At 43.7% G+C, this 20,314-nt stretch overlaps 1 protein-coding gene across 1 annotated transcript in view; it reads right to left on the minus strand.

The window, feature by feature from the left end:
- Window positions 1–20,314, minus strand: part of KAT6A (lysine acetyltransferase 6A) — a gene marked incomplete in the record, with an annotated part of 2,696,607 nt that overhangs the window by 1,615,732 nt on the left and 1,060,561 nt on the right.

The raw sequence follows: 20,314 nt of genomic DNA on the forward strand, positions 1-20,314 counted from the left end.
TTTATACCCAAGCGTTCTGACATCAGGGTATGGTGTCTGCCAGTCTTACAAGGAGGGAGATGTTAACTCTGGTAGTTGGGCTGGCCAAGGGCTTCCACAGCAGGAAATCCCACAAGTCAGGACTGCAACAGTGAAACACAAAGAACATCTTAATGTCTCTACCAAGAGACCGGCACTGACCCTCAATATAAAGAGATAAGCAAACACTGGCACCAAACATCTTAGGCAAAAATATCAAAGGCTGAAAAGTTGAACATACAAAATGGTGCTGAGGATGTGGGCACAGGCAATCAGGCCAACATGCTAACCCCTACTTTAAGTCAGAAAAACACATTTTGTACTGAAATATCCAATGTCAAACCCATACATGCCAATAGTAATGTCAGTGCGGGAAGATCAGTCCGTCTCCATACCTGTTTGCAATGTACTCACCAGCTCAAGGGGATCAACAACATAACCCTGTTACACTTGGAAATGACAGGAAAAGAAATTCATCCTGATCTAAGCCAAAAGCATAGTCTTAAACAGCATCATACAATCAATATCTACAAGCAGCGCAATTTGATGAAATCCTAACCCCATGAACTAAAATAATGAAACCTTAACTACAGCCCAACAACCAATGCTCAGTTAGCAGCATGACAGTCTGAAGGATCAAGATAAGAAGGTCGGACTTGAGCAGCCACTGACAGCTTGCTCATACTGAGGAGGAGGGAAACAGCTATGCCTCTGGCACCAGTGACACCAATCTCATTCTTCACAGCTGTGAGGTTATGAAAATGTAGCCATAAAAGCTTCATCAAAACATTACAACCCAAATACAGGCATGCCCAAACACCGACTAGCAAAGAATGACCAAAATTCACATTGATGGAAATTCTTTCACTGGGTGACCTAACACTTTTCATTAAATCAGGTTTCCCCAAGATTTACTGGTACCTCTCCTCCTTTTCTACTACCACTGCCCTCAATGACTGAATCAGATCCAGTGGGTATCGCTGGTCCAAAAACATTGACGCTATCTTAGCCAGTTCATTTTCGAACAGTTCCCCGTTCAAAACCATCCTGGCAGCCCTAATAAATTGACCCTGTTTTTCTTACAGTACATATGATGGCAACTAGTAAAATGTAAATAGTTAGAAAATGTCTCCTTCGTGTACATGTTAGAAACCATAACCCCTGGATCAATGGACAGGTATTCATCCAAAACATGAGTGGCAGAGTTGAAACTGTGGGTGAACCTGAGGAAGTTAGTGGTAATTGTTAAATAATCTATGAACACCTCAGTTTCCGTTGGGTCCCCCTTCCAAATAAAAAACAGTAGAAAACTCCGGTTTGGCACCACAGCTCGAGTGAATACAAGTAACAGCACATAAATATGATCAAAAGTCCGAAGAAGCTCTTCAAATCAGAAATAGTCGTATGACTGGCTATTTTTAAACGAGTTAGTTTTTAATGATAATTACGATCTGATGAAGGCTGTAATAGCTGAAAGCGCTTATAGTTTTTTTGTTTATTATTGGTGAATAAAGTGTGCTGATTTGAAGAGCTCCTTTGGACTTTTGATCATATTTATGTGCTGTTACTTGCATTCACTCGAGCTGTGGTGTCAAACCGGAGTTTTCTACTGGATTTTCGTCTTTGCCTCCTGGTTTGCTTTGGCAGTGTTATTGGTGTTTTCTGCTGTCCAAATAAAAAACAGGTCATCCCGGTACCTGACATAAAAAAACAACAGTGGGCAAAATGAGAGTTGACAATACCCTTCATCTCCCAGGCCAACATGACATTAGCAAAAATGGGGGCACAGGCTGCCCCCATGACTATCCCACTCACTTGTCTATTATATTCTTCAAAATAAAGGAAGGTGTTTTTCAACACCAGGTCCATAAGTTCTACCAGGAAATGTATCTCTTTTCTATCAAGATGCTGTTCTAATAACATTTCCTCAAACCACTCTAGCCCAACATCATGGGGAATACTTGAAAACAGGTAAACCACATCTACAGTGAGAAAACCAGTATTGTCTTTTAAAAGATCATTTTTGATCAGGAAATCCCAAGAGTCTCGTAAGACATTTGGGTAACTGTTCAAAAGAAATTTAAGTTTTCTGTCAATATACACTGTTAAAGGATAGGTCTAAGAACCCTGGGCAGCCACAATTAACCTGTAAGGTGGCTCCAACAGGTCCTTGGGGATACCAAATCTAGTAGGAATGTAAGGTTCCTTGTTATACAAAAAATTGTAAAGTTCTGTTGTAATAATCCCTTAATACAGGGAATCTTCCAGGAATAAATCACTGTTCATACAAGCAATATTAATCTCGTTCCTAGAGACTACAGGCTAAGTTATCATCCATTAACATATTATACATTTTACCAACATAATCCATCTGCCAGACATGACACCTCCACCCTTATCGGGTTGCCTAACCCGGATGGATGTGTCAATACAGAACATTCTCACAGGCCAAGTTATCAGTTTTAAATAAAAATGTAGTTTAGTGGCAAATCAGTGGTAAATCTTTCAAAACTTAAGTTAGAAAACAAAAACCATACGAACTTCAGACTTCATATACTTGAAATTCATGATAATGCAAAACCTGTTATACTATCAGCTTTCTATGTTTGTAAGAACAATATTTAAAAATTGTCCCTATAAAACTGTGCATTACTGGAACATGCACAATTGTTAAACTTTATATGGTTTGACTGCATGCCCACATTTTTTGGGTATGACAGCTGACATAACTTCTTTTACAATGTGGCTTCTATTTTTATCTGCAAGTACATGAAACTGGAGAGTACATTTAAAGGATCAGACAATATTCGAATATGCAGGATCAACTAGCACCACTCATAAGAAAACACATGCACACCTGACACTGGAAACGCATCTCCAAGCAACCCGCTTATCCAAAGCTCCAGTTTCCTCACATTTCCTCTTTCTGTTCCTACAGATCTCTGGATAACTGGATGAGGAACCATAATTACTAGCCTTTGGAATTGGAAATGTTGTCCCCCCCCCCCTTATCACTTAGTGCAAAATTTGTAGAGTTTAATGGCTTGTAGTGCAGAATTCTGCCATATAAGGTAACTTATTTTTGCTTCTGAAAAAAGGAGGTGCAACATGCATGTCCTCTTAAGTATTGGGTGCACGTATTAAGTTGGTCATGTGGAGTGTTTTCTGTTTAACAGACGGCTTAAAAATCACTACTGATGAGGGTGACTGAAAATTGTGTGAAGGGGTAAAAAGAATGAAAAGGGGACACGTCTCCAAAATTGGAAACTTCATGTACAGGGCTAAATTAGGCCTCAAAACAGGAATGTTTCTCTAAGAGGGACAGTGAATTAATTAGTTACGCCTAGGTTTATCTCCCTTCTTAGTGGATATGTTGTAGACGGCTGTTTAATCCAAAGTACTAGATCTTTCCTACAATGATTTTTCTGTTTGTGTCGCTCTTTTTTTGAATACTTTTCACTTGCCTTGACTTCATTAGAAAGGCTTTCCCATGTGCCATTCACCGTCTTCTAGAAATGTGCTCTCTCACCCTGAACTTTCAAGACACTGTTCAGATGTTATCTTGGTTTTCTCACACCTCTACTTTAGAAATGTCTTACCAATGTGGATTTTATTGCTTCCCTTTAGTAGTTACATTGGTGTTCATTATGTGCCTGTATCTTCCTCAAGGGGATGAATGATAAAGTAGTATAAACATGCTTTATACTTTTTATTCCAGCCTTCCATCATTTTCGTTGCTTTTCTCATGGCTGGATTCTTTTCTGTTTCTCTTCATGGAGGTGGAGTCCCAAGAAGTGCATAGCATAATCCGTTTGTACAGAATTCTGTTCTTATTCTTCTTCCTGATTGTGCCTCCTCACATGCATCCTAGTGTCTTCTGCATCCCTACCAACACAAACATGTGCATGCTGTGTTCTGGTCGTGTTCGCTTGCTTTTCAGTCCTGTCTGCTTAAATTAAATCACATTACTTTTCATACTCTCCTGTTAGTCCCCGCATGAGTAGTATATTCATTTACTTTGTTGTTCATGTGCTTTCTTTACAATGTAGGCATTGCAGTTGTAGGAGCATGTCAAGGTACTAACAGCTATTTATTTCTCTGCTTGCATACCAGTAAACAACTACTGACAGCTGTTTACTAGCGTGCAAGTAGAGCAAGGGAATATTGGCAATGACGGTGGCATTTTTTTCTTTTCCTCCACTGTTCTGAGACCTTGGGGTAGGTATATCCAAGTTTGGAGGTTGCTTGCCTCTGGCAAAAACTTATCGCTGCGTTTCTGATCTACAAACATTTTATTTGTTGGTACTCAGCAAGGTGACATAGGTTCCATGATTTCCTGTGTGCTGCTGTGTTTTGGACCATTCCTTAGCTTTCGTAGTTTCTGTTTCATTAATACATTCCTTCCACTCTCACATATCCAGTAAGCGACAAAGTCCTTTTAAGATGTACGCCATCATTCTAGACATTTAATAGCATCACAAGTAGCACCACCGAAAAGGACCCAGGACAACAGTGCACATTATGGTATTTCAGTATAACTCTGATTAGCTATTTGTTGTCTTCTATGTCATGTTTATTTTTAACCTTGCTTACTATTCTGAGACTCTCCAGTCTTTTTTATGTTGTACTGTATCAGAGTCATTGCTAATGTTACCATAGTTCATATCCATGGCTGCTTTTTTCATTTGTTTTCATTACCCAGTAAAAACTGTGTTAAGACTATACCTGAATGACATTTTCTCTGTGAAGCCACGCTGCCTTGGGCCCAGCATATGCAAGAAGATACCCAGCTTTTATAGATGCATTACTCATAGGTTCATAGGTAGGAACTAGGCTATCGGCCCAAGGGCCTACGTAAGCCTAGCCAGCAAGGTTCCATGGCATATGCCACCCAAGAAAGTTATTTTCCTTTGCCACTGTCGAGCAGAGACACAGAAGTGATCTTCGGGGTGCATTTCCTATTTCCCATCCACTCAAGATTTTTCTTGAAGAGTGCTAATGAAGAACTTTGCTTGACATATGGGTAGCTTGCTCCAGAGTATAGGAGCTCTCTGGGACAGGAATCTATTCCTCCAGCATGTCCTGTTCATTGTGGTGACAAGGTTTAGGTCTCTAGAGCATGTAGCTCGGTCGGATTGGGATTTCTTCAGCTGTAGCATGTCCAACAGCTCTGGGTTTGACATAGCTTTATATGTTAGGCAGAGATCACCTCGGAGTAGGCGATACGCTATGGAATAAAGCTGGAGTTTTTTTTGAGGCGGTCAGTGTAGGGCATTAGTTTCAGGCCAGTAATCCTCTTTGTGAGATACTTCTGTGGCCTTTCCATCTGCTGCAGATGTCTTGTAAGGTACATTCAAAAAGGGGCACTGTACTCTATAATGGGTCTAATGAGTGTCGAGTAGAGGGAAACAATGACCTCTTTTTTCTGGATGAGAACCCTTTTATGATTAGGTATGCCACGTAGAAAGACTTCCTGTCTACTGTGGCGATGTGACTATCAAAGGAAAGACTATTGTCCACCTGGGTCCCAAGGTCTCTTATCACGCATTCGGTGTTAAGTAGATTGCTGCCTATGTGGTAGTTCATGGGTACAGAGTTTTGACCAAAAAGGATAACACTGCACTTTTTGGCATTGAGCTTGAGGCCATGGCTCTGACACCAGGTATCTGTCTCAGTGAGGCCCTACTGTAGGATGTCCACATCATTTGGGGACTTGACTATGGCTCCTAGTTTGCAGTCATCTGCAAACTTAGTTAGCCAGAGGCCTTCTTTGTTAGCCTGTACTTCAGAGAAGTAGATACCAAAAAGGAGAGGTCCCAGGACGGAACCCTGTGGTACTCCACTTGTCACTGCTTTGAGGCCAGATTTGGAGTCGGCAACTTTTACAGTGTGGGTTCGGTCAGTGAGCCAGTTGGCAACCAATCTTGTGACGTAGGGATTTATACCTAGTTTAGCTACAATTCCAGAATGGGGGATGGTGTCGAAAGCCTTGGCGAGGTCAACATAGGCTGTGTGAACCACCTTACCCTCATCTACGGCTTTGGCGACTGCCTCAAAGTCGTCGATCAGGTTCAGGAGGCATGATCTGCCTTTCACAAACCCAAACCGGGTGGGATCCAGAGTATGGAGGTTACCAAAGTCTTTGTTTATGAGCTCCATGATGACACATTCCATGGCCTTGCAGACCAGGCACGTCAGGCTAATAGGTCGATAGTTCCCGGGATCAGTGGTGGCTCCCCCTTTGTTGAGTGGGGCAACTGTTGCAGTGGGCACAAAGCCTGATGCGAGGCTATTATTGAACATGGTGCTTAAGTGGGGAGCTAGTTCGCTCTGAAGTTCGTGTAAAACGCAGCCTGGGATGTTGTTCAGTCCGATCCCATGGATGCTGTGTTTTTCACTTTAGAGTGTGCAGCTTTTACCTGTATAGTTGTGATTACAGGGACTCTGCATTCTTCCTGTATAGATATGGGCCCTTTAGGGGGTGAGAGGTGGGTAAAGTTAACACTGAACCTATCTGCCAGGATGTTGGCAATATCAGCTGGTTCTGTAATTTCCGTGCCTTTGTGCTGTAACTCAGAGCAGATCGGGGTGTTGCCACCTAGATTCTTGACATAGCTATAGAATGCTTTATGGCTGTCCTTGGATTTAGTGGCGATTTTGTTTTTGTAGCTAGCTTTGGAGGATCTTATAAGGGATCTCTCAGCTTCTTACTGAGGCTGACCAGAGAGCTCCTCCACTCATGGGATTTTACTCTCTTTTGCAACAGTTTCTTCCTTTTGTTGTACAGTTTGTTTATGGCAGGGGACCACCAGATTGGCTTCCTTTTTTTGGAGGACAGTGTCTTGGTTCTGTTTGGGATAGCACGATCCATGCACTTGTGTAAGTGCTTATAGAGTGCATTTGTATAGGATTCAGCAGTTGTAACTGTATTGTCTATCTGCATGGGTGTCATGAAGTTCACCACTTCTGTCTTAAGAAGCATGAAGTTGACTTTGGAAAAATTTTTTACTGTGGTTTCCTTAATGGGGGGTGGGGGTTGGATGTGGATATTAAGGGTGATAAGCTTATGGTTGGATCAGACCAACGAGGAGTTGACTTCAGGTGTGGAACACCGGTCACTTATGTTGGTAATGACTAGGTGCCCCTGGTGGGGGTGTGGATAAGTTGATCTAGGGCATTGGAGTTTATGAATTCCAGTAAGTGGTGAGCTAAGGAGTTGGTATACGAGTAGTTTTCCCAGTTAATGGTGGGGTAGTTGAAGTCGCCCATTATTAGGGTGTTTGGTTGAACTCTAATATTTTCCAGTACATAAAGAAAAGAGGAGTGGCAATCCTGGGGCATGGTGGGGGATCTGTAGCAAGCTACAATTTGGATTGCAGTTTTGCCCAGAGTTAGTTGCACTTGGATAACCTTGGATGCATTATGCTGAGCAACTAGCCTGGAGATGTGGATATCCTTAATGAATATGGACACACCTCCGCCTTTGGTATTTCGGTCCAGGTTACACGGCCGAAAAGTGTGGTATGAGTTATAGCCTGGTACTGCAGGGATGCTCTCTGGAGCCTTGAACCAGGTCTCAGTCACTGCACAGATATCGATGTTTTCCATTTTAAGGAGTGCCTCGAGTGAGTGCATTTTGAGATTTAGACTTCTAGCACTGAGTAGCATTACCCTCAGTTTTTGCTGGCCTGTTCCTGTTATGGTGGTGAATTTGTTATTTGAACTCTGTCTAAAAAAGGCACTCTAGGGGCAGCAAGAGCCTTAGCCAGTATCCGGAATCCCAGGGGCGACAGGTGCAGGCCATCTGTGGCAAAGCATCGTGGTCTGTCGACCATGTCATCCCAAGCAGACAGATACTGGATCTCCCTTAGAATGACACCAGAAGCTTAGCCAATTGTTGAAGTCAATCATTTTGTCCTTGTACTGCGGTATCATTCTAGGCGATGGCAGAATGCTACTAAGGGTTAGGGTCATACCTGCCTGGGCTACAAGATCGGAGAGCTCTTCCAGGTCTCTTTTCATGTAGTCCAGGGAGGTATGTCTCAGGTCATTCACACCAACATGGACAATGACAAAGTCATATTTGTACTTGTTGTGGAGTGACCCGAGTGCGTGGGTTATGTGGCGGATCCTGGCACCAGACAGGCAGCTGACAGTAACCTTCTCCTTGTTTAACCTGGTGAGTGGGACATCAGTGTGCCTGACTATAGTCACCTATGACTAGTGTGTTGGGTACATTGTTTTGCCTTATTGGCTGTGATAGAGTGGCACACCGAGTCTGTGGACTGTGTCATTTGGGTTGTGGTGGAGGATGGAGGTTGCTTGCGTTTCTGCTTTGGAGGTCTCTGTTGCTTAGACAAATTATTACTGAGAGCCTCCGCGAATGTTTTTGTGTTACTATGTGTGGATTTTGGTGGTGTAGATTTAGTGAGACTGTGATGAGTGTGGTGTGGTGCAAATGTTTACCTTCTCCTCATGACTGTCAAGTTCTGTCTTGGTTGGAGAGAGCTTTACCTCCAGTTTGGATAGATAAGAGCATCTCTCACAGGTTGTGCTGTTGGGTGGTAGGAGGAGAGGGTTGTCTGTGTACATGAGACAATTTGTACGTTGCCTCAAGATGCCCAGATTCATCAGATAGACAGGAGAGAACACTGGGAGCTGACCCTTGGACATGCCTGAATAAAAAACTATTTTCCTTTAAATAAGTGAGGAAAGTGAGTACAAGAGCTGTTTTACTCTAAGCAAGTGAGAAAAGTAAGTACAAAAACTGCTTTCCTCTAGGTAATGAGGAAGATTGAGTGCTATAGTAATTAGTAGCTTATTTAATGCTTACAAGTTCTGAACAAGTGCTGAGCATGAATAAGCAAATTTAAGTGCAAAAAATAGGAGTTATGTACTTACCATAACGTTCCATGTGAGTTGTTTATCTCGCCTTTATTCTCACTGATGGGTTCAGAGATGATCCTCGGCTCAGACACAGCCGATAGCAAAGCTCAAGGTTTGCCAGTAGATCGAGATCGATACCAAACCACTTATCCCACAACGCACTGCTGGAATTACCTCAGATCTTGTTTGCTGCGAATAACAGTATATATATATATATATATATATATATATATATATATATATATATATATATATATATATATATATATATATACATATATATATATATATATATATATATATATATATATATATATATACATATACATACACATATATACATATACACACACACACACAAACATATACATACCCTTCTATATATATCTACAAAGAACACTTCCCAAGGGGGAAGAAGAAATATTGAATAACCAGGATGGCACTAGCCTCTAAGTCAACAGTCAGCCAGGAGGGGGAAGGAGGGAGGGACGTGAGAATAAAGGCGAGATCAACAACTCACATGGAATGTTATGGTGAGTACATAACTTCAATATGTGAAGTTGTTAAATCTCGCCGTTTATTCTCGCTGATGGGTAGCGTCCCTAGCACCCTCAACTGTGGGTGGCTCATGGGAGTATGTTCTTCAGTACCGTAGAACCAAAGGAAGACCTGTCCCTTGAAGCTTTATCTACTTTGTAATGTGTGATAAAGGTATGAGGCTTAGACCAAGTGGCTGCAGTGCAAATATTGTCAAGGGGCAATTTAGCTTGAAAAGCAGAAGACGTAGACATGGCTCTGGTAGAATGAGCTTTTGGTTTGTGTTAAAGGCATGCTCGCATTTTCATAAACAAAGGATATACAATCGGATAACCATTTAGATGAGATTGTTTTAGCCACTGGATTGCCTTTTCTTACTTCTGAGAAGTATACAAAAAGTTTGTCTGATTTTCTAATATCCTTAGTTCTGTTCAGATAAAATCTGAGCTGTCTGTGAACATCAAAGTTTGTGCAGCATGTATTCCAATTTGCTAGAGTAGTGGGGGAAAGACTGGCAGTTCAATAACCTGATTGATATTTGACTCAGAACAGACTTGAGGTAAAAATGAGGGGTTTGTTCTGAGAGATGCTCTATCAGCATGGAAAATCATGTAGGGTGGTATGATAGATAATGCTTGGAGTTCTGACACTCTGCGGGCAGATGTAATGGCCACAAGAAATATGGTTTTCCAGGTTAAAAATTTTAGATCACAAGAAGATGCGGGTTCAAAAAGAGGAAGAATAATTTGAGATAGCATAAGGTTTAAATTCCAGGGAGAATAAGGAATTTTGAACGGAGGTCTCATATGAAGAACGCCTTTAAGGAAGGTTTTAGATAATTTATGGCCCATAAGATTTGAGCCACCAAAACCAAGGTGAAAATTTGAGATGTCAGCTAAATGAACTCGAACTGTAGCAGCTGCTGCTCCTTCCTTAAAAAATTTTTGTCAAAAATTCTAAAACAGAAAATAGCGGAGCTCGGAAAGGGTCAATGTTCTGCGCGTTGGCCCAAATTGAGAACCTTTTAAATTTACTGCCATATAATTTCCTGGTAGATGGTTTGTGAGAAGACAAGAGAATTTGTCTTGTATCTTCTGAAACTGAATGAAGCTGGGCAATTGGGGGAAGTGGATTTGCCAAGCAGTCAGTTTCAGGGACTGCAGTGAAGGCTGAAGGTCCCCTGACGGGTGCGTCAGAAGGTCCGGGAACTGGGTCCAGGATCCACGGACAGTACAGTTTTGTACCTACTATAAATGTAGATGTTCGAGTGTAAACACTGCTGCAGTCATTACACTTGGGTTATCATGCCGTCAGGCGTTTCCCCAGGTTATCTTGCCGTCAGGCGGTTCCCCAGTCAGCCTGAGTTCCAAAGTCTTGGTCCGGCGTCGGTTGCTGTCGCCTCCTCCCTGACGTCAGTGCGACAGGGGTATATAAGATGCAGCAGACACCATTTTCCTCAGTTTTTCTTGCCCCAGATGTCAGCTGCCTCCAAATAGGTAGGGAATTCAAATTGCTAGTAAAGTAAATAAAAGAAAAGCAAACAACAATTTTCTGTTACCAGCAAATACTCACCATAGGTAGTAAAGGGTAGAAGACCTAGGTACGTAACAGCAAGTAAGAGGGGAAGGAGGGAGGGTAACCTGGACTGCAGCAGTGTTTACACACTAACATCTACATTTACTGTAGGTACAAAACTGTGCTATGTTCATTGTGTTACACTGCTGCAGTCATTACACTTGGGTGGAATCCCAAAGCTGAGGTAAGGTGGCTGGTTCTATAAGGCATTAGGGGTGGCTATAAGGCCCTGCAGCACAGCAGTGGTGAAGCCAGCTCTAGATTTGGAGTATAAAGGCAAATGGTAATGCTTGGTGAAGGGTATGCACAGAACTCCATGTTGCTGCTTCCAAAATATCCCTGGTACGTACTCCTCTGAGGTAAGGCAGCTGAAGTGGCTGTTGCCCCGGTGGAGTGAGATCTAATGCTGCTAGGTACAGGTTTCCCATGATATGTATAGCAGAAACGTACGCAATGTCCTATCCATTTTGAAATAGTCTGTTTTGAAATGGCTTTTCCCTGTTCTCCTGCAGCATATGCTACCAATAATTGCTCAGATTTTCTGAAAGCTTTGGTCTTGTCCATGTAGAAGCGTAACTGTCTGTGAATGTCCTAAGAATGTAGTAGTCTCTCCCCTTTGTTGTGTGGTTTTGGATAAAAAGTTGGCAAGTGAAGAGTTTGGTTTAGAGCCACACTTGAAACCACCTTTGGCATAAATGCAGGGTTAGTTCTTAAAGACGCCCTGTCCTGGTGGAAAATGAGGAAAGGTTCCACTGCCATTAGTGCCTGTAATTCTGAAACTCTTCGTGCTGATGTTATTGCCGGTAGCAGAGCAGTTCTCAAAGAGATATATTTTAATTCTGCTGTGTTAGCTGGTTCAAAAGGAGGTAAAGTTAATTTTTCCAAAACAAAGTTGAGGTCCCAAGTTGGAGTAGGTGCTCTACGGGGCAGTCTTATGTTTTTAGCCCCTCTGAGGTACTGTTTGAGCAAAGGATTAGAGAAAAATTGGTGGATCCGTGTTGTAATGAGCAGACATGGCAGAGGTGTGGATCTTGATGGATGAGGAGAGGCCCTTGTCCGGCATCTCAGTTAAATATCGAAGTATCTGTGGAATGTTTGGGACAAGAGGGTCAAGGCTGTGCTCGTCTGGTTCCAGGCACAGAATCTCTTCCATTTATCCGAATAGGCTTTCCTGGTACTAGGCCTTCTGACCTCCAGAATGACATCCATAACAGCTTTGGAGAGAGACACTGCTTGCTTGACTAAGGAATTTCCCATGCAGCTAGGTTTAAGGTCTTTAGCTGGCTGTGAAGTATCTGAATGTTGTGCTGTGTCAGCAAATGTGGGACTTGAGGCAAAATCCAGGGTGCTTCTTGTGCCAAGTTCTTTAAGATTGAGAACCAGTGCTGGCGTGGCCAGTCTGGTGCAATCAGGATCATCTTTGGTTCTTCTTGCCTGGCTTTTAGGAGTACCTTTGGAAGGAGATGTAAAAGTGGGAAAGTGTATACTTGCAGGTTTTTCCAGCTGAATGAGAGGGAATCCACTTTCCATGCTTGTGGATGGTAACTCCTTGTGCAGAATTTCTGTAGCTGGCAGTTCGTTGGGGATGCAAACAGATCTATGTCCGGGCTCCTCCATTTTTGTGTTATCATTCTGAATATTTGTGGATTCAATTCCCATTCGTAGGGATCCATGATGTTTCTGCTTAGGTAGTCTGCCAGTGTGTTTTTCTTTCCTGGCAGGAATTGTGCTTGCAGATGAACTTGGTAGACTAGAGCTGTGTTCCACAAGGTCATGGCTTGTCTGCAGAGGGGGTAAGGAGTGTGTGCCCCCTTGTTTATGTACCACATAACTGTGGTGTTGTCTGTCTTTAGTAGTAGTTACCCTGGATGCAGCAAGTCCTTGAAAGCTATAAAGGCATTTTGTACTGCTAGCATCTCTTTTTGATTGATGTGAAGATGCCTTTGCTCTGCGGATCACTCGCCCTGAATACATTTTCCTGCCATGTGTGCTCCCCAGGCGTAATCCGATGCATCTGTTGTCAGGGTTTGCCTGGCTGTGGGTTGAGTAAAAGGCTGTCCCTTGTTGAGGTGACAAGCTTGAGCCCACCAACGAAACTCCTGTTGAAGGCAAGGAATTAGTGGTATAACTGTTTCCAAACTATGAGTGTTGAGACCATACACTCTTTAGGTACCATTGTAGTTTCCTCATATGCAGTCTGGCATATTGAGAATTATTAGTATGCAAGATGCCATGTAGCCCAAGGCCTGCAGAATTTTTCTTGCAGGGAGTTGGGTCTTTGTTGCCATCAATTGAAAGTATTGAGTCAGTTGTCCTTGCTTGTCTGGCATGAGATAAGCCATCTGGGCCGTTGTGTTCAAGCTGGCACCCAGGAATATTATCTCTTGTGAGGGCACTAGTTTTGATTTATTTTCGTTTACTGTGTACCCCAGGCAACTTAACGTTTTTATGAACACTAGATGCTTTAGAAGGGTGTCCTTGCTCTCTGCTTGAATCAGGCAGTCATCCAGGTATGGATAAATTTGAATTCCTTTTTGTCTGCAAAATGCAATTACTGGTGCCAGGCACTTTGTGAAGACCCTGGACGCAGTAGATAAGCCAAAGGGCAGTGCAGAGAATTGATAGTGCATTGAACCAGCTATGAATATGAGGTATCTTCTGCAATTTTGTCTGATAGGGACATGCAGGTATGAATCCTTGAGGTCCAAAGTCACGAACCAAGCTTTCTTGCCCAGCATGGGAAGAAGTTGCTGTAGTGTAAACATTTTGAATTTCGGAACATCCAGTAAAGTGAAAGCTCCAGAATGGGTCTCCAGGCTTTGTCCTTTCTGGGAACCATAAAGAGTCTTGAGTAAAATCCTTGTCCTTGCTCCTGTGGTGGTACCTTTTGAATAGCTCTCATGTCCATGAGTGCTGTAATTTGTTTTTGAGCCTCTGCCCATTGATTTGTTGGCAGATTTGGCATTCCTTTCAACCTTGGCAGAGTGTGAAAATGGAACCTGTAACCTTGAGATACAATGTTTAGAACCCATTTGTCTTTGGTGATACAATGCCAATTGTGATAGAAAAGTGTCAGTTTTCCTTCTAAGGGGGCTACCAAGAGAGAGCTGTTTGGCAGGTGTAGTGGGAAGTCATTGAGGCTGCTTTTTATATGGTTGGGGCCTGTCTTCCCCTTCGTTCTGGCCTGGTGTACCCCATTGTCTAGGCCTGTAAGGACCCTGTGTTTGACCTCTACCTCTTGGACGTCTGTATCTGCCCCTTTGAGGTCTGTCTGACTGGAAAGGACCAATTCTTTGTTGGCCAATTTCTGCTAAAACGAGGTGGCTGAACCTGTAAGAAATCCTTCACCGTTTGCATAGATTTTGCCTTATCCTCCATCTTCTTTAATACCTCCTCTGCCTTAACTCCAAACACATCACGCTGCAATCGTGCATCCAATAATTTTGCCTCAACATGATCTGGTAACGTATGTTCTTTTAACCAAGCATGTCTTCTAATGACAAAGCCTGTAAGTGCTGCTCTACAGGAGGCCTCTAAGGAATCAAAACCACATTGCAAAGTATGTTTTCCCACTTGTTCAGATGCATGCAATAAATCCTACATTTCTTTAAAATTTGGAGAATCTGAATCTGGAAGCATCTTTTGTTTTAACTGAGACATCAAAAATTGCTGATATTTTAGCATGTGAAACTGGCAATTTAAAGCTCTCATTGCTGAAGTTGCAGACGTATATACTTTCTTTCCCCATCTGTCTAATGCTCTGGAATCTGTCAGAGGGAACTGTTTTTTTTGCTGATGAGGCCTTAATCCCTTTGGGTCCCTGAGAAATAGTTTCAACGTCAGCAACAGGGCTTTTATAGAGAAATTTGAGGGTGTCAGGGACTCTGTAGTATCTATCAGGTTTAACTGGGGCTGGAGATAAGGAGTCAGGATTTAAGCTGGATTCAGTATACACATCATCCACAATATCTAACACTGGCGGAATAGCTAGGGGTCTGTGTTGAGGTAATAAAAGGAAGTCTCTGAGCCTTTTCTTGGATTCTGAGTAATCCTGGCCTTCGCAATGGAAATGCTCCCTCATGGTATGTAAGGTCTCCCCAAAGGAGTAGTCCTCGGGCGGAGAGGCTGATGGAATTGATTCCTCAGCATCAGAATCCTCATAAGGGGGGTAAAGAATATCCTAGGTCTGAGGATGAATCTGAAGAAATGGATGCCTGGTCTGAAGATTCATAGTCTGCAATCCTGTCTGGGCCTTTTATCAGGAGGGGGATGGGACCCCCCCTGTACAGGGTGATTAGGTCTTCGGCCATTTTGAGCATTAGTTTCTTAGGCATGGAGGCCTGTCCTGGGGAATGCTGTATCTGTTTCTTTGTTTTTAGGGGGGGCTTAGACTTAGAGGGTTTAATGGTTAACTGGGTAGGTCTAAAGACACCCTCTAAAGCTGTGGATTGCTCAGCTACTTTGGTTCCCTCTGAAGGGTTAGTTTCAGTAGGCTGAAAAACTTGTGCGTCCGAAGGCCAGCCAGCTCCACTTGGGAGTCGGAGGCAGTCTGTGGAAGCGGTCATCAGGGGCTGCGAAGGCGCCTCGCTGAAAAACAGAGAACCGGCAACCGGCCTAAAGAGGCCTCGTCGTCAGTTTTGGGCCTCGGATGCCTGTCCTTGTCTTTGCGCTTTTTATGTCTTCCGGTCGTCGGAAGTTCCGGCGGCATGGTGTAATTGAATTTTCTGCCAAAATAATGTTGGGCAAAATCAAACAGACCTTTAATAGTGCGCTTGTTAAACCTAGAACAAAACAGACAACCAGTGACGTTGTGGTCTGGGCCTAGGCTTGGGATACAATAGGAATGGAAATCCTTATCAGGTATTTGCTTCCCACAAGAAATACAGTTAACTTTTACTGACATCGGTCTGAGGCAAGAAAAAGTTTCCCCAACGGGGTACTTAGCTTTGTAGAAGACTTCGGTTCTGGATTCGGAATGAAAATCTCAGGAGTCGGCCGACCGGCACTTGCGAACTGCTTTTGCTTCGGGCACCGCGTTGCAAAAAAGACTGAAGAAAATGGCGTTGGCTGCATCTTATATACCCCTGTCGCACTGATGTCAGGGAGGAGACGACAGCAACCGACGCCAGACCAAGACTTTGGAACTCAGGCTGACTGGGGAACCACCTCATGGCAGGATAACACAAGCGTAATGACTGCAGCAGTGGAACACAATGAAAATCTTCCAAGAGGTGATGGTGGAGAAACGGAAACCAAATCTGTCAAGGCCAGTAGGGGGCTACGAGTATGCGATTTTGCTTTCTGTAAAAATCTGGGTATTAATGGGAAGGGTGGAAATGCATAAAGGAGACCCGGGGGCCAATCGTGTAGAAGTGCATCTCTCGGGGGATGACCGGGAGGTGGTATTAGGGCAAAGTAGCTTCTGCATTTTGAATTGATGTGGCTGGCAAAAAGGTCGCAGCAAGGCTGGCCCCATTTGCGGAAAACCAACTCCACAACCTGTCGTTTGAGAGACCACTCGTGTGGGAGCAATATCGCCCTGCTTAGCTTGTCCTTCATCACGTTGGATTTCCCCGGGATGTACGTTGCTATTAGAAAACACTGGGATGACACAGCCCATTGCCAGACCCTGAGGGCTTCTCGACAAAGGGGGCAAGATTTGGTTCCGCCTTGCTTGTTCAAGTACCAGACTACTGACATGTTGTCCGTCTGAAGTGCAATAGTTCCCAGAGGAAGAGAGTCCTGAAAGTACTGCAACGCCAGAAGTACCACTCTCAACTCAAGAACACTGATGTGCAGATGTGATTCTTGATCTGTCCATGTGCCTTGGGCAGTCTTTCCCTGAAATTGCTCCCCCCACCCTAACTGGGAAGCGTCCGTGGTCACAGTGGCTACTGGGGGGTGAGACAAAGGGTCTTCCGATTGTGACATGAAGACACGTCAACCACCACCGAAAGTCTCTCCTGCAAACATCCATAATGAGAATCATGTGGTGCATCGGTAGTCTCTGTTAAGACCACTGAGCGAATAGGAGCCACTGAAGAATTCTCATATGCATCCTTGCGAGTGGTATAGCCAGGATTGCTGCCACCATCAAACCTAGTACTTTCAATACTTCTGTTGCTGTAGCTCTGTTCTTTGACACCAGTAAGCTGACATTTTGGCGGAGAAGAGAGACTCTTTAGACAGGGAGACAGAGTGGTAGTTAAGGTATCTAATTCTGCTCCTATAAAAATGGTATGCTGCGATGGAGATAAGGCAGACTTTTTGAAGTTGATTGTAATGCCCAATTGATGGCAGAGTGTCAGAGTGTATTGTGTTGCCTGAGTCAATTGATGCCTGGTGCAGCGATTAGGATCCAATCATCTAGGTATGGAAACACCTGAAACCTAGACGTCTCAGGTGAGCCGTGACCACTCCCATGCATTTGGTGAACATTCTGGGGGCTGTGGTGAGACCAAAGGGCAGGGCTCGAAACTGGTAATGACTGGCTCCCAGCCGGAAGTGCAGATGATCTCTGGAGCGTCTGTTCATCTTTTATGTGATAGTACGCGTCCTTGAGATCTATGGAGCACATCCAATCACCTTTCCCTAAAAAGGGAAGAATGGACTGAACCGTGACCATTCAGAACTTCTCTTTCTTTACGAACTGGTTGAGTCTGCTGAGGACCAAGAGAGGTCTTTAGTCCCCTGTTTTCTTTGGTACCAAAAAGAATAGAGAGTAAGTTCCGAATCCAACTTGATCTGCTGGGAATGGTTGGATGACTTTTTCTAGCAATCTGTGGACCTCTACGATTGCTTGTTCCCTGAGATTGGGTGGAACATCTGGGATTCTCTTTACAGGAATGGGAGGGGAAGAGAATGGAATGAAATATCCTCTGGAAATGATGCTTTGTACCCAAGTATCTGATGTTATGTTTAGCCAGGCTTCTGGGTACAAAGACAAGCAAAGTACAGTTTTGTACCTACCATAAATGTAGATGTCCGATAGACATGCAACTGCAGTCATAACATGTGGGTTGTCCTGCCTCAGGCAGCCCTCGGTCGGCCGGATTCCAAAGTCTGGGTCCGACGTCGGCTGATGTCGCATTTCTCTCCGACGTCAGAGTGGCTGGAGTACATAAGCATCAGCCGACGCCATCTTCTTCAGTGTTTCTTGCCCCAGATGCCAGGTGCCCTCCAAGGAAGGCTGTAATCAAATTGGAAGACAAAAACAGGATTCCATAGAAATAAATGAGCAATAAAACAAATACACCATAACAGATATCCCCAGCTAAGAGAAACAGGGATAGGAGAGGGTCCTAGGCATAGAGGGATATGGAGGGAGGGAAAATCCGACTGCAGTTGCAAGTCTATCGGACATCTACATTTATGGTAGGTACAAAACTGTACTATGTCCTTCAAGAATGCAACTGCAGTCATAACATGTGGGTAGAATACCATAGCTTAGCTGGGGGAGGAGGTATGCTCTAGGAAAAGGATGGTGTGGCAATCAAACCCTGCAGGACTGCCGAAGCAAAGCCTGCTCTGGATCTGGAGTATAGAGGGAGATTGTAGTGTTTGGAGAATGTATGCACGGAGCTCCATGTAGCAGCTTCTAGAATGTCCTTAGTAGGCACCCCTCTTAAGAATGCTGTAGAGGTGGCTGTAGCTCTTGTGGAATGTGGTCTGACATTGGCTGGAACAGTCTTTCCATGAAAGGAATAACAAAATCTGATGCAATGTCCAATCCATTTTGAAATTGTCTGTTTTGAAGTTGCTTTTCCTTGGACTGCAGGGGCGTAAGCTACAAAAAGTTGTTCAGACTTCCTACTGGCCTTGGTTCTGTCCAGGTAGTATCGAAGTTGTCTGTGAATGTCCAAGGTATGTAACAGTCTTTCCCCCTTACTCTCAGGATTGGGGAAGAAAGCAGGCAAATGAATAGCTTGATTCAAAGAAACCCTAGATACCACCTTTGGCATAAAAGTAGGGTTGGTCCTTAATGAAACCCTGTCTCTGTGAAAAATTATGAACGGTGGTATTGCCATTAGGGCCTGTAGTTCCGAAACCCTTCTTGCTGAGGTAATTGCCAACAGGAAAGCTGTCTTCCATGAGAGAAATTGCAAGTCAACTGAAGCTGCTGGCTAGAAAGGAGGTAGAGTCAGTTTTTCTAGGACAAAATTGAGGTCCCAGGCTGGCACTGGGGCCTTTCTTGGTGGCTTGATGTTCTTGATTCCCCTGAGGAATTGCCTTAGCAAAGGGTGTGAAAAGACAGGAGGATCAGTGTTATATCTAGCTGAAATAACTGATGCATGTAACTTTATGGAAGAATATGAGAGGCCGTTCTTTAGCATATCCGCCAAACATTCCAAGATGAGTGGGATGTTCAACAATGATGCATCATGCCCCTTGCTGGTATTCCAATTGCTGAATCTCTTCCATTTTGCTAAGTAAACCTTCCTGGTGGATGATCTTCGAGCCTCTGTTAGTATCCGCTGAACTTCCTTGGAGAGAGATAGGTTAAGGTTATTTATGGGATCTCCCAGGCTGTTAGCTGCAGTGTCTGAAGATTTGGATGCACTGTTTTGAGATTGTGTTGAGTCAAAAGTAGAGGCCATTGGGGAAGGGCCCACCTCCTGGTGTGACCTATGCTCCTTAGTAGTGGGTACCAGTGTTGTCTTGGCCAGTCCGGAGCTATTATGATTCCCTTGGGTCTCTGCTTTGATCTTTAGTAGTACTGAGGTCATCAGTGGCAGAGGTGGGAATGCATAGATTGTTAGGAAGTTCCAGTTGAATGAGAGAGCATCTATTTTCCAAGCTTTTGGATGGTATGTCCTTGTGCAGAATTTTTGTAGATGATGGTTGAGGTGAGAGGCAAATAGGTCTACTTCTGGCCTGCCCCATGTCGAAGTGAGTTGTGTGAAGATCTTCGGGTGCAACCTCCACTCATGTGGATCTGTGAAATTCCTGCTTAGGCTGTCCGCCAGCACATTGTCTTTGCCTGGAACAAACTGGGATTGTAACTGGATGTTTAGGCTCAGTGATTTTTCTCAAAGATGCATTGTCAGTCTGCAAAGGGGGTAAGAGTGGGTGCCCCCTTGCTTGTTTATATACCACATCACAGTGGTGTTGTCTGTCCGTATCAGTAAATGGCCTTGTTGAAGTTGGTGTTGAAAGGCCTCGATGGCATGCATTACTGCCAGCATTTCCTTTTGATTTATATGCAGATGTGTTTCCTTTTGAGACCATTGTCCTTGTATACACCTGCCTTCCATGTGCGCCCCCCATCCAAGATCTGAGGCGTCTGTGGTCATGGTCT

This window comes from Protopterus annectens, chromosome 9.part0 (genome assembly GCF_019279795.1).
Source record: "Protopterus annectens isolate FY-2018-M chromosome 9.part0, PAN1.0, whole genome shotgun sequence".
Lineage (NCBI taxonomy): Eukaryota > Metazoa > Chordata > Ceratodontiformes > Protopteridae > Protopterus > Protopterus annectens.